At 37.4% G+C, this 14,510-nt stretch overlaps 1 pseudogene; it reads right to left on the reverse strand.

The window, feature by feature from the left end:
• Nucleotides 1-2,322: 2,322 nt before the first annotated feature.
• LOC111819083 (PC4 and SFRS1-interacting protein-like) lies at nt 2,323-8,152 on the reverse strand (annotated as a pseudogene).
• Nucleotides 8,153-14,510: the final 6,358 nt, after the last annotated feature.

Genomic DNA, 14,510 nt, shown 5'->3' on the forward strand with positions numbered 1-14,510 from the left:
AATCTTTGTGTTAACAATGCCTGAGCATACAATGTTTTTAATGCTGTTAATGAGTCAGAGGGCAGAGATAATGCCAGTGCAAAATAGTTTCAAGGAAGCAAAAGAAGAATTTGTGAGATGGCTATTTCAGTAATGAATTAAATAATTAATCTTGCAACAAAGCAGCCTCCCCACATTGCCTTGGAGACCTTGCAAATCCACTTCAATGGACAAGACGCCAAAGATTGAAAGACAATGGTTAGAGAATGGGGGTTATGCAAAAATATAAGTGCCAGTGAAACCCTGCAGTTATTATTGCTAATTGGTGTGTATTCTGAAAAATCAACTCTCCTAATGGAGGTTGAAACGTTTTCAATACAGTTTGTTTACTATGCAAGGAAGTAAATAATTAATTTTAAAATATGTTAATTATAGTTGCAAGGGAATTGGCAGTACTGAAAAGATTAAATCAGGAACTGTGTTTAGGAATTACAATTGCCAAATGTCAAACCTTCTGTTTGACAGGCATTTTAGATAACATCTCATTTATTTAAATAATCTCCAAAGTAATTATCATTATCCAAGATTTACAGATGAGAAAACTCAGTCTCCTAAGGATTAAGTTTCCTGACTAATGCCACTCAAGAGTGACCAGGATTTATACTTAGCTCTATCTGAGTCAAGGTGAAGAATGCTGAATGCTGTAACCAATGGTTTAAAGTATCAGTGGCTTCAAATAAAGAAGTATTATTTCTCCTTTAGTTCACAGTCCTGCATAATTGATTGGTGGGGTAAACGAGATGTCGGTTCCATACAGATATCCAGGGACCCAGATTCCTTTCGTCTCGAGGCTTTCCTGACCTATAAGTAAGTTCTCAGAGTCTTGCTAGATTTTCTGCATTTGGTCAGGCAATGAGGGCAGAGAGAGAAGCTGGAGGGCTGTATGAGTCTGGGGATCAAGCCTAGAGGTGGCATGTTTGCTTTCACTGGCCATAACCTTGCTATGTGACCCCAACTTACAGTCATATGCCTGGTTTACACAGCCTCAACTGCTTATTTTCAGCATCTCATTTTCTAATCCATCATCATAACTAGCATCATACATTGTGCTATAAGCAGTCAGGCCTTTATTCTTTTTATTTAAAAAAAATTTTTTTTTAATATTTGGTCTGAAGCACAGAAAATTAAGTGGATACACTTTGCTAATGAACCTTTTCAAAAGGAAATGTCCAGAATACAAATCATTTGAGGTATTTAAAATTATGAAATTAAGATTCTGTGCCAAATCCAAGGGAAAAATAGAACAAAACATAACACATTCAGGTCATTTTATCACATATACTATTAGATTACAGAAAATCAAAGCAGCTATTTCCATACATTCATGGCTTTAAATTAGTAGATCATCCAAACTACATGGAATCATTTCCATAAACTTTTCTATATAAGAATGTTTTAACTTATTCATCATGTCTGATTTATGGACCTGCATAATGCCAGGCAATAAATACATTTTTTTGGTATATGGGGAAAGAAACCACATGAAAACACCAAATCTTTTTATTTTTATCCCATTAATTATTATGATTTTTTTTAAATAGAAGTAATAAATCTACCATAAAAATACTTAAATTCTACACAACTCACAGTGAAAAGCCAGTCTGGTAAAGCCTAGATTGGTAAATCATGCACAAAAATCACAGTAGTTGAGAAAGAGGAAAGTGTTATACAATCAAGAGGTTTTCTTTTTTAATGTAGTTTTTATCTACTATTAATTACACATTAACATACACACTAATTGAAAGTATGCCACAACCGTAATGTCCACAAAAGCAGTTTTACATTTTCTAAATAGATTTCTCCTACATTCACTCTATAAAGCGTTAATTCTGCACGAGTACAATTAAAAATAATGTTTACATAAACTTAAAGATAAAACCAGAAAAAACTCCCTCAAAGCAAATCTTAAATATCAAAACCTAAGCTTACAAAAATTTTAAATTTTCAACACAAAATATTCAAATGGAAACCTTTACAAACTTCTCAAATGTTCTTTACATTCCAGGTACATCATCCTAGTTACATAGTGAAATTGTCTTCTGAGAGTTTTCAGTCTGTCTTCAGTAAATGTTTTGTTTCTTAGTGCCAGCCTTACGCTTGTGTCTGCTTGTTTCTCTGCTACCTTCATTATGGAGCCCTGGTGACGCAGTGGTTAAGAGCTCGACTGCTAACCAGAAGGTCAGCAGTTTGAATCTACTTGCTGCTCCAGGTCACTAGGAGTCGGAATCAATTCAAGGGCAATGAGATCTCCATGATGTTGTGGCTGATTTTTGACTTGAGCATCAGATCCCGTATTTAGAGTCTTTGAACTTGTCGGTTACATTTTTCACTTTTTCTTTGGAACTTTTGTCCCTTTATCTTCAATTTTATTCACTTCCTCATGCTGTCTTTGCTCAGTAAGAGATTTATTCAGCAACTTTGATCACAGAATCGCTTTCACCAACGAAAACCATGTTCTTAAACTTGTTATACAGCCCTGCAGACTTTTTCCCTGATAACCTGACCAACTCAGTCTCCATGGTTTTGTCAATATTGTCATCGCTGTGTGTTTTGGAGCTTGTTACGTGTTCATCCCAAACCTCCATAGATCTGTTCATGTCAAGATGGTCAATTTGAGTGAACTTTTTTATTTCGGCATGTAGGCATGTATCATTTGAAGCCGAAATCCGGTTGATATTTCTTGCTTCTTCTTCACTTTCATTTTTTCACTTCTTGCCTTCATCTTTATTCTGCTGCTCAGTTTCTGTTTGTCCTCTTGCTTGTGTTTTCTATACGGTGGCCTTTTAGCATATGTTTTCAACGAGCAGCCTGAAAGTTCCTTCCACCTTTCCTATTCTTTCAGTTTCTTGATCATCATCTTCTTCAGAATCAGATGTTGATGTAACTCTGCTTTGATGTAACTTCTTTCTTCCTCTCATTTTTTTCAGCCACTATCTTGGCTTATCTTCTTTTTTCTGACCCTCTTCATCCTTTTTAGATTGTTTTCTTCTTTCCCCTTTTTTCTTACTTTTATCTTCTTTTGTTACTATGTCACTATGAAGGACAAAATTGTTTTACGACTTTGGTTCTGCCTTTGGTTATGGAACTTTGACTTGTGAAGCTGCAGTCTGTTACGGATCGAATTATGTCACCCAGAAATATGTGTTGTAAATCCTGACCTCTATGCCTATGGTTATAATCTCATTTGGGAATGGGTTGTCTTTGTTATGTTAATGAGGCAGTATTAGTGTAGGGCATATCTTGAGTTAATCACTTTTGAGATATAAAAGAGATCAAACGAGTGAGCAGAGGAGAGATGGGGGCAAGATAGATGCGAAGACACATGGAAATCTTCAAGGTACCAGAAAGCGGAAGCTGGAGAGACAAGGACTTTGCTCCAAAGCCAACAGAAAGCGAAAGGCTTCCCCTAGAGCTGACGCCCTGAATTCAGATTTCTAGCCTTCAAAACTGTGAGAAAATAAATTTCTCTTTGTTAAACTCATCCACTTGTGGTATTTGTGTTATAGCAGCCCTAGATAACTAAGATACAATCCATCCCTTTTTGGACTCTCTCTTAGATTAACAGATGCTACTCCTGTTATCACTACTCCTGCCTCTTCAGTTTCTCGTTGTTTTTCTGCTTCTTCTGGTAGTTTTTATAGTAATTATGTAAATTGCTTTAGTCACATTAGCCTGGCTGGCTTTTTCTTCATGATCAGGATTTCCTTTGAAACACTAGTTTCTTTATCCTCAACCTCAACATCAGATGATGCATTTGGTTGTTTAGTTGATGTTTGTTGACTTGAAAATTACACTTTCAGATTGTAATCTATGTCCCAGAAACCACCCATAGTGCTTTTTGTTTATTTGCTTTCCCAAGCTTTTACTTATTTTCTGAATAATGAAATGATTCCTTTAGTCCTAACAGAACAGTTTCCTGAACTTAAAAGAGAAAATGAGTTGTTTATTTGTGACAACTTTACAGCTTCTTCAGGAACTTCATCTACTCGAGCTGGCCAATGATGGAAACCTCTTATCTAAGTGAAGATGAGTCCCCATGTTTGAAATTGAGAATCATGTTTCAGGGAATACCAGGGGTTCAAACCCTAGGAAGGAGCTGTGGCAGGGAGGGAAGATGGACAGAAGGGCAGGTGCCAGTGAGAGTGGAGAATTATAAATAATTTTACATTCTTGTTATAATTCTTACAATTTCATTTGAGCTTGGTGGTATAGTGGTTAAGAGCTACAGCTGCTAACCAAAAGGTCAGCAGTTCGAATCCACTAGGCACTCCTTGGAAACTCTATGGGGCAGTTCTACTCTGTCCTATAGGGTCACTATGAGTTGGAATGTACTTGACAGCAACAGGTTTTTTTTTTGTTTCTGAACTTCTTTACTTCTTATTTGAACTTGTTTGTTCCTTATTTATTGATGCATTCAATAATGCACCAGTCTTTGAACATACTTACTTCCGGCTGGACTCTCTCTTTTCACCTCAGCTACCCACATTAATGATTATAACCTAGACTTTCGTACCAGGAACTGAATCAGAAGAGGATGTGGAATGAGGGATATCATTGCTGATGTCAGATGGATCTTGGCTGAAAGCAGAGAATACCAGAAAGATGTTTACTTGTGTTTTATTGACTACCCAAAGACATACAACTGTGTAGATCATAACATATTATGAATAACATTTCAAAGAATAGGGATTCTGAAACACTTAATTGTGCTATGCAGTACCTGTATACAGATCAAGGGGTAGTCAGAACGAGGGGATACTGAGTGGTTTACAATTAGGGGAAGTGTTTGTCAGGGTTGTATCTTTTCACCATACTTATTCAATGTGCATGCTGAGCAAAAATTCTGAGACGCTGGACTGTGTGAAGAAGAATGTGGCATCAGGAGTGAAGGAAGATTCATTAGCAACCTGCGATATGCAGATGACACAACCTTATTTGCCGAAAGTGAAGATGACATGAAGCACTTACTGAAGAAGGTCAAAGACTACAGCTTCAGTATGGATTACACCTCAACATAAAGAAAACAAAAATCCTCACACCTAGACCAGTAAGAAACATCACGATAAATGGAGAAAATATTGAAGTTGTCAAGGACTTCATTTTATTGGAATCAACAACGAATACACACTGAAGCAGCAGTCAAGAATTCGAACGACGTATTGTATTGGGAAAAGCTGCTGCAAAAGTTACTTTTTAAAATTTTACAAAGCAAAGACGTCATGTTGATGAATAAGGGGTGCCTGACCAGAGCCACGGTCTTTTCACTCTCCTCCTGTGTCTGCGAAAGCTGAACGGTGAAAAAGGAAGGCAGAAGAAGAATTGATGCATTTGAATTATGGTGTTGGCAAGAGTACTAAATATACCATGGACTGCCATAAGAATGAGCAAATTTGTCTTGAAGAAAGTACAGCCAGAATTCTCCTTAGAAGTAAGGATGGCAAGACTTCATCTCACTTCCTTTGGACATGTTATCAGGAGGGACCGATCCCTGGAGAAGGACATCTGTTTGGTAAAGTAAAGGGTCAGTGAAAAAGAGAGACTCTCAATGAAGTAGACTGACACCTTGGCTGCAACAAATGGGCTCAAACATGTCTATTATTGTGAGAATAGTGCAATGATTCATACTGTTATACATAGGGTCACTATGGGTCAGAGCCAACTCGATGGCACATCACAACAACAACAATAAATGTAGTCCTTCCAAAATCTCACATTTAAGCATCCTACTCCCTGATTCGGAGCCCTGGTGGCATAGTGGTTAAGAGCTACGACTGCTAACCAAAAGGTTAGCAGTTGGAATCCACCAGCCGCTCCTTGGAAACCCTGTGGGGCAGTTCTACTCTGTCCTTTAGGATTGTTATGAGTCAGAATCTACTTGCCCACAATGGGTTTGTTTTTTTTTTGAGGTCCGGTGGTGCAGTGGTTAAGAGCTACAGTGAGCTACAGCTACTAACCAAAATGTCAGCAGTTGGAATCCACCAGCTGCTCCTCGGAAATACCGTGGAGCAGTTCTACTTTGTCCTATAGGGTCGCTATGAGTTGGAATCAACTCCATGGCAACGGGTTTGGTTTCGTTTTGGTTTCCTCCCTGATTATCACTTTTATTTTCCACGTCAAGGTCTCTTAGTAACCTAACTTTAAAAATTGTTTTGACCCTTTCTACAGTGGATTATACTTTCTTTGCAATGTCTCTCCTGTCATTACTTCACTGCCTTCTGTACCAACTTGGATTCCCTTAATCCACTCTCAGCGTTCTTGCCCCTCACTCCCTTCATTGAATCTTCCTGGCAAACTTCAACTATGAGTAAGTCCATCTCTTTACTTACACTGCAGCTGCATCTAAGCCTCTGAAACAGAAAAATACAGAGCCATATTCACTATTCTCATATTAAATTTAACATGAAAAACCCCAAATAGGTTTCCGGTACTCCTAGACAATTCCCTTTCAATTCTTTCTCACTTTGCTGGGTAGTATCTCCCCTTTTTACTGACTCCTGGTTGCTCAGTGGTTAAGAGCTATGGCTGTTAAATAAAAGGTCTGCAATTCAAATCCACCAGCTGCTCCTTGGAAACCCTATGGGGCAGTTCTACTGTGTCCTATAAAGTTGCTATGAGTTGGAATTGACTCGACAACAATGGGTGTTCTTGGTTTTTTACTTACTCAGCTGATGACCCTTGTTTTATAGATCACTGAGAAAATATAAGTGAACAAAAGAGAACTTCTATTCTCTCACCAATATGTCTACTAATTACCTGCATCCGTAGCCCTGTGCTGCCTTCTCTACTACCATGCTTGATGAGTCACCTGTGAGACAGAGACTACTTGATTTTATCACCTATCTTCCATTCAAAAGCTTCACTCCTGCTGTTGACCCTTTCTGTTTTGTACCATCACATGTTCCCTTCTTACTAGATCATTGCTATCAGCATTCAAATAAGCCATAATACTTCTCATCCTAAAATCATTCTCTTGACCCCACAGACTCTTTCAATACCATCCCATCTCATAAATTCCTTGAAAGTCATCTCTCAATCTCCATCTTCTTGATTTCTTTGAATCTCAGTCAGATACCCATACCCACTATTGCTTTGAAACACTTCACAAGTTTGTGTGCCATCCTAGCCCAGGGGCCACCATTGCTTTGAAACCACTCTGGTCTAGGCCATCTAAGGTCTCTACTTTGGTAGGTCTAGTGGTAGCTTCTCAATCATCTTTTTTTATTGACTTCTTAGTAGCATTTGACACAGTCAATTACTTACTCTTTCCTTTGCTTGGCTGCTGGGACAGTCCCTTCTCCTGATTTTTCTTTCATCTCACTAGCCTTTTCTCATACTCCTTGACTGATTCTTCCACATCTTCCCTATCTGTAAATGTTGGAGTATTCCAGTGCTCAGTCCCAAAACCTCTGCTCTTCTACAGCTATGCTTACTCCCTAAGAGAGCTCATTTAAACAATTGAGTTTAATATAATCTATGCGCTGATTAATTCCACAGTCATATATTTATATCCAGATGAATGCTAGAATGACATATCCCATTACATTTCCTTGGGAAATGCCCTCTTTTCACCAAATTTCTCATTCTAAAAATTGATTTTATTCTCAATTCCTCTCTTTCTCTCACACTCTATATCCAACCCATCAGCAAATTATATTCCCTCTATATCCTGACCTTGGCTATTTCTCATCAGTTACCATAACACCCTAGTTCAAATCTCCACTGCAACTGCATTTAACTCATCATTTTCCACCTTCGCTAGCCAATGGCCTACAGTCCATGAGCCTTTGAAAATGTTTATCAGATTTCTCAGCTCAAACACCTTCAGTGACTTCCTGTCATACCTAAAACAACATACAAATCCTTGTCATAATTCCAGTATAGTCCAGGATCTGTCTACTTTTCTTAACTCGTGTCCTGTCTCTTCTTCTTCACTCACTGAACTCAGCCACCCAGGCCTGCATTAAGGCCTTTATACCTGCTGTTCCGTCTTCCTAGAACACAGCACTCTCAGATTTGTATGGTTGACTCCTTTATTTACATCAGATTTCTTCTGAAATGTCACCTCATCATAGAGGCTTTCCTTGACCACTCTAGCTAAAACACCATGCTCCATTATATTATAACCCCTTATCTATCCTACTTTATTAACTTTTTTGTAGAATTTAAATCTATCTAGAAGTACTTTATATATTTATTTTTTGCTTCTTTTATTGTCTCTTTCTGTCTTTAGCTAGAGGTTTTATCTATTTTACTACTGTTGCATCCCTGAAGACTAGAAGGATCTTGCAACATACAAGGCACTAAATAAATATTTGTTGGATGGTTAAAAGAATAAATCAGCTATTAAAGTCCAAATACATATTACATTTTAAATATGAAGCATTACAGAACTAGCAAGTTATACTAACTTAGCTCTTTGTTTTACTTTGGCCTTCTTAAATAGAGCTGGCTTTAATGGAGCAATCCGTTTCTACTTATTTATTTAACAAAACTTATATATTACTTAATATGTACCAGCTAATGTTCTAAACACTCCACGAATATTAACTTTTTAATGACTAGCAAACTGCTGCAAACATCCATGCCACAGTTCAGAAATTCCTCCCGTTTTGCCTCTCATGTCACTTAATCTTGTTCCTCATTCATTTGTTCGTTAGCTGACCACCACCGACTCCCCACAGTCAGGATTTTCTTATCTGTTTGGTTTTGTATTGGACTTTTTTATTCCTAACCTCCGTTTAGGTATCTAGACATGGCATCTGTACTGTTTACCCCGTTTCTTCTTGGCCTTCCCTGCTAATCCTTCAAATACGTGGTAAATCAATTCTGGGACTGTCTACCTGGTTTGGACATTGACCGTCTCAAAGTGTTTTGTCATTCGTTGTTGGTTTGATGATATCACATGTGTAAGACATATCCCACTGTTACATGGGTTACCCAAGTAGACCGCTCATACCTCTTTTATTGGGAAGGTATTATCTGTTATATGCATGACCCTTCAAGAAGCTTATTTCATTATCTACCCGAAGAGATAAATTAAATGGTTTATAAAAGGCACAGGGTAAGTATGAGTGCTATGTTTTTATTATAATTACCATATAAATAAAGTGTAAGAATTCTGTAAAATTAGTTGCTATTAAAAATGTTTTAAACTATCAATGCTCTTGGAAAACCAGTGTTCTAATACCATTTACCGTAAGTCTAAATTAGCATAACACTTAGGGAAAGCAATTTGGCAGTATGAGCCAACTGTCTTTAAATTATTCATATTCTTTTCCCTAGTGATTTTAATGTGAGAATTAAGTCTAAGGAAAGAAATCTAAGTACAAGCTTTAGGCACACGTATGTCCATCATTGAATCATTTATGAATAGAAGAAGAAAGAAAACTACCTAAATGTCTCAAAGTGGATATAACAGGAGAAATCTATGGTATAAATTCTATGAAACAGTCATAGCCTGTTAAAATATATACAAATAAATTTCAACAGTATGCAAATAAACTTCTGAATAATAAGAAAATTGAGTATTTCTGTTGGTGTCCTGGCATGAAATGGGAAGCATACTACCACTGGTTCATTGGTTTCAATAAAAGGATTGTTTAAAAAAGTGTAGGGAATCGCAGGAATAGTCTGTGGGACAGGAGTTGGGAATAGTTATTGTGGAGAGAAGACTGTGTCGATAGGTTGTCTCATCCTTTTTACCATGTGGAGAGAAGATGGTAGAATAAAAACTCTACTTCCTTCTCCTTCTTCTCTCCATCATCCTACGTGTTCTAACAAATTAATGGGAGTGTAAGTCACATGCTATGTGGGAAAGGGGAGTCAGGCAGGCCATGAGCAGTAATTAGGTTTATTACACTCTCAGTTCCTGGAGACAGGGAGGCACAGCATACCATGACACAGGGCCACACATGGCTCGTACCTGGGAACAAGGTGGACAACAAGTTGGAATTGTAAGAGAGGACTTTTGTATGGCAAGCAGGGTGGGTTAGCTAGGTTTCACAGGCTTCCTGGGGATTGGGCATTTTGAATGATTCTGAGGTTGAGAGCGCATAGGGGCTCTTTCTAGTTAGATATCTTGCTCTGAGGTGATTAGAACAGGTGCAGACTGGCTCAGGCGTGTGAGAACCTGAGAAGGGGAATGGTTGGAGAGTGGATTTAATCAGCTTCTCAAGAATGAGAATGGACCAGCTTCCAGCCAGGGCTTCAAAAGTGGGTCAAGACAGCATTTTAAGAAAATGATATTAAACTGCCACTGCTCATCCCTGGTGGAACCAAAAGAGAAAGGTGTCTGCTGATGTCTGCATGGGAGAAGAGTGAAGAGTGAAGAGGGGATCCACAATACGCAAAAATTTGTATATAAAACACAAATGTTTGTCTATTGTATATAGAATTATGTTTAAAATAGGAAATAATCATATAGAGTAGCAGATGCACTTTGATAGGAGAGAACAAAATTAGAATAATGAGCTAGAATCATAAGATGTGAAATCAAAATTTGGGTAGAGAACTTAAAAGTTTTGTGGCCTTGAGTATGGTGTTAAACAATTTAAAACTCGTCAAAAAAATTTTTTAAAAATTATAACTATACTACAGGATTGTTGTGAGCATTAAGGGAGTTAATAAATACAAAAATGGTATATGGATGAGCTATGATGAATCCTTAATAAATATTAGTGGTTGTGGCTATTGTTGCTAATGTTGTTATTGAAAATAATACACTATGGTTTGAATCAACTCTCTTCAACCACGGGCAAGAAATTTCCAATTTCCTAACCATGTATTCTTCACCCATAAGCTTTGCATGATATTATCTTCATTATGGGGATATTGTGTGCCAGATATAGTTGACAGCATTTAGGTCATAGTTCATAAATATAGCTGTTATTATATTTGGAAAAAGACTGGAAAAAATATAGCAAAATTTGATGGTGATGAGACGGATTTGGACTGTCCTTTTTTCTTCATCCCAGTTTTCAGCATTTCTAAAATAATTAATGAATCTGCATTTGTCACAGCCCCTCGCACGGGGCACCATCTGTTGTAGCGGCAACGGTAATCGGGACGGCGAAGACAGTAACAACTGCACAACTCTTACAGAGAAGTGGGGCCAGGAGGGTCACTCTGAGGAGTCGACCCCACTTCAGTCCCAGGAGTTTATTTTATAGTCAATACAGCAAGCAGTAAAGCAATTAACAGAACAATGGGCTTTGGGTGTGGGCCAGGGAGAAGGAATTCAGGTAAACAAGCCAATCAGTAAAGGGACAATAAGTTTGGGAAAACAAATCATGACAAGTCTCAACATGTTGAAGACAAGTCTCAACATGCTGTGCAGCATAGAGGCCTGTGGGAGCTGCAGTTGTCAATAGTGCAGCCATGTTTATATGGTATATATCCCCACATGCATTCACTTTTATAAAAAGGCTTGGAAGGGTTCCAGGTAGAGGGACTCAATGTGTAGTGGCAGATGAATAAGACAGTGTTATGGATTGAGTTGTGTCCCCCAAAATGTGTGTAACTTGGCTAAGCTATGATTCCCAATATTGTGTGATTGTCTACCATTTTGTCATCAGGTGTGATTTTCCTATATGTTCTAAATTCTGCCTCTATGATGTTAATGAGTCAGCACTCAATCTACAAGATTAGGTTTTGTCTGAAATCAATCTCTTTTGAAATATAAAAGAGAGAAGCCAGCAGAGAGACAAAGGGACCTCATACCACCAAGAAACAAGAGCCAGGAGAACAGAGAATCCCTTGGACCCGGGTTCCCTGCATTAAGAATCTCCTTGACTGGGGAAGATTGACAACAAAGACCTTCCTCCAGAGCCAACAGAGAGAGAAAGTCTTCCCCTGGAGCCGGCACCCTGAATTCGAACTTCTAGCCTCCTAGACAGTGAGAGAATAAATTTCTCTTTGATAAAGCCATCCACTTGTGGTATTTCTGTTATAGCAGCACTAGATAACTAAGACTGACAGTATCTGGTACACTGTGGCCAGTTAAGGAAGTTCAGCATGGCTGGAAAATTGAGAGGTACGGCAAGTGTACTCAGGAGGGTAGAGGTAAGGTTGTATTGACTGGCAGGGGCTTTATCATGAAGGGTTTGTAACTCTTCCTAATTAAAGAGTTTAAAATTCAGGTGAAAGGCAATAGGAAGTTATTGAAGGTTTTAAAGCAAGGACGTGATACAATAATATCTGCAGTTTCAGAGAGTCACAATAAGTATGAAGAATGAGTTGACTGGGCAAGAGATAGCCAGGGAGAGTAATTAGGAGGCTGTTCGTAGTCCGGATGAGAGATGACTATAGCCATGAATCAGGTGGAAGAAGTGAGGAAGGAGATGATTCCGAGGCAGAATACGTAAGAATTGTTGATTAAGTAAATGTGAGCTGTGAGGGGCAGTGAAGAGGCTCACTCCCAGGTTTCTGGCTTGGGCAATGGCAGCAAATACTTTTTCAATTTGCCATATTACAGTTACCCCAAAATAACTATAGTACCATAAGTCTCACACCCCCTACACACCTATTATGTTTTATGTAAAAAATAAGAAATAAAGAATAACTGTGAACTTAAAATAGATTCCTTAATGACTATTTGTTTTTTAATTAAATATTGATTCTTCTTTATTATTTCCATTCTAGTTCTTTCTTAATTTAGTTCTTTATTTGTAGTTTTGTTCCTATTTTCTTGAGATGGAAATTAGAAAATTGATTTGTCAACTTTTCCATTTTCTTTATTTAGCATATTGGAGCAATAAACTATCTTCTAATCCAGCTGTAGCTGCTTCCACATTTGTATAAGTTACAGTCTTCTTATCATTCAGTTAAAAATTATTTTCTGATTTCCACTGTGATTTCTTCCTTCATGCATGGGTCATTCAGACATGTATTTATGTACAAACATTTGGAAATTGTCTAGTAATTATTTTGCTGTTGATTATTAGCTTAATTCCACTGTGGTCAGAAAATATGCTACATTTGATTTCAGTTCTTTAAAATTTTTTGAGATTAGCTATATGGCAGAAAAAGTGTTGTTTTTCAGAAAATGTTCCCCGTGAACTTGAAAAGAACACGAATATCTTGTTTTTATCATATGTATATAAACATATATGCACATATGAGTGTGTGTATGTAGTAATTGGAGTTTTCCTTTCTGTTGTCCATAACGTCTATATATCTTTCTGAATTTGGAGAGGAAAACAGCATATTGAATGGTGAGTTTATCTTAATTAACTTTCCTTCTCTCTGAAATCATGGCCCTTCAAATCTTGGCTGTTTCAGAAGCTCTTTGATAAACTGGGAAGAAAGAAATACAGCAGTGTTCTTTATTTCAGCTCACAAAATTATTCAAAACAGTTTTTCTCTTTCACATAGCACCTCATTCACACTTCAAAGACACTTAATAAAGACATAAAAGCATATTTAAAAAAATAAGATTGTGTTTATGTAGGTAGTACACCTACAAGACGTGGTGCTGTTTTAACAATTTCATAGAACCAGGGAAGAGTAACTAATTCCTACATCATCTGGAGTTATAAGAAGCTACAAATTTCAGAAGTGAAATAAGTTTTGTCAGAATATCTAACTTGCCAAAATTTTCGGTATGGATACTGTATAATACAGTCCAATTTTTTTCTTTCAGCTTCTATATATTTAACACAGATCTTTATTTTTGATAAGACAAGGTACTAAATCAATGTTGTTTTGGAGAAATTTAATACTTAATGTACTTCACCTTTAGAAAGACAACCGTAGATTATATATGGTATGTTTTTCCTTTCATTTGTATTCCTTTTTTTGAGAACCACTCATAATTTATTCTGTTTTCTGGAGGAGACTTGTGAAATAATTCAACATTTCCAGAAGCTAATCTTTAATACCATAATAAAATTTTAAAAATGATAAATTACAAAGAATGTAACATAAATACACACACACAAAGACATATATTGAGTGTCTACCCTAGTAGATGTTTTCATATTTTGGGTACTTCAACCTTCAAAAGGACTTTATGAAGCTGATATTGCTATCCACATTTTATAAATAAGGAAACTGATAATTAAGATGTTAACCCCTAGATTATGGCCCCCAGACACACTCTTAGCTCAGTGGTGAAGTCATTTCTGATGTTCACCATTCAGCCGGGGAGTGGACAGCCCTATAAAACCAAATGGGACTAGTGAGGCACAGCAGTCCAGGGGCAAGGGCCAGAAGGAAGAAGGGGACAGGAAAGCTGGTGATAGGGAACCCAAGGTTGAGTAAGGACAGTGTTGATGTGTTGTGAGGTTGTTAACCAATGTCACGGGTCAACATGTGTACCAACTGTTAAATGAGAAACTCTTTTGTTCTGTAAGCCGTCATCTAAAGTGAGAATAGCAGCACAATTGGAAGAGCGTAGTTGATGTCACTGAACTGTGCATGTAGAAATTTTTGAAATGGTGTATCTTTGGCTATGTATATTTTCACCAAAAAGA

The sequence above is a fragment of the Trichechus manatus genome, unplaced genomic scaffold (genome assembly GCF_000243295.1).
Source record: "Trichechus manatus latirostris isolate Lorelei unplaced genomic scaffold, TriManLat1.0 scaffold00267, whole genome shotgun sequence".
NCBI classification, from domain to species: Eukaryota; Metazoa; Chordata; class Mammalia; order Sirenia; family Trichechidae; genus Trichechus; species Trichechus manatus.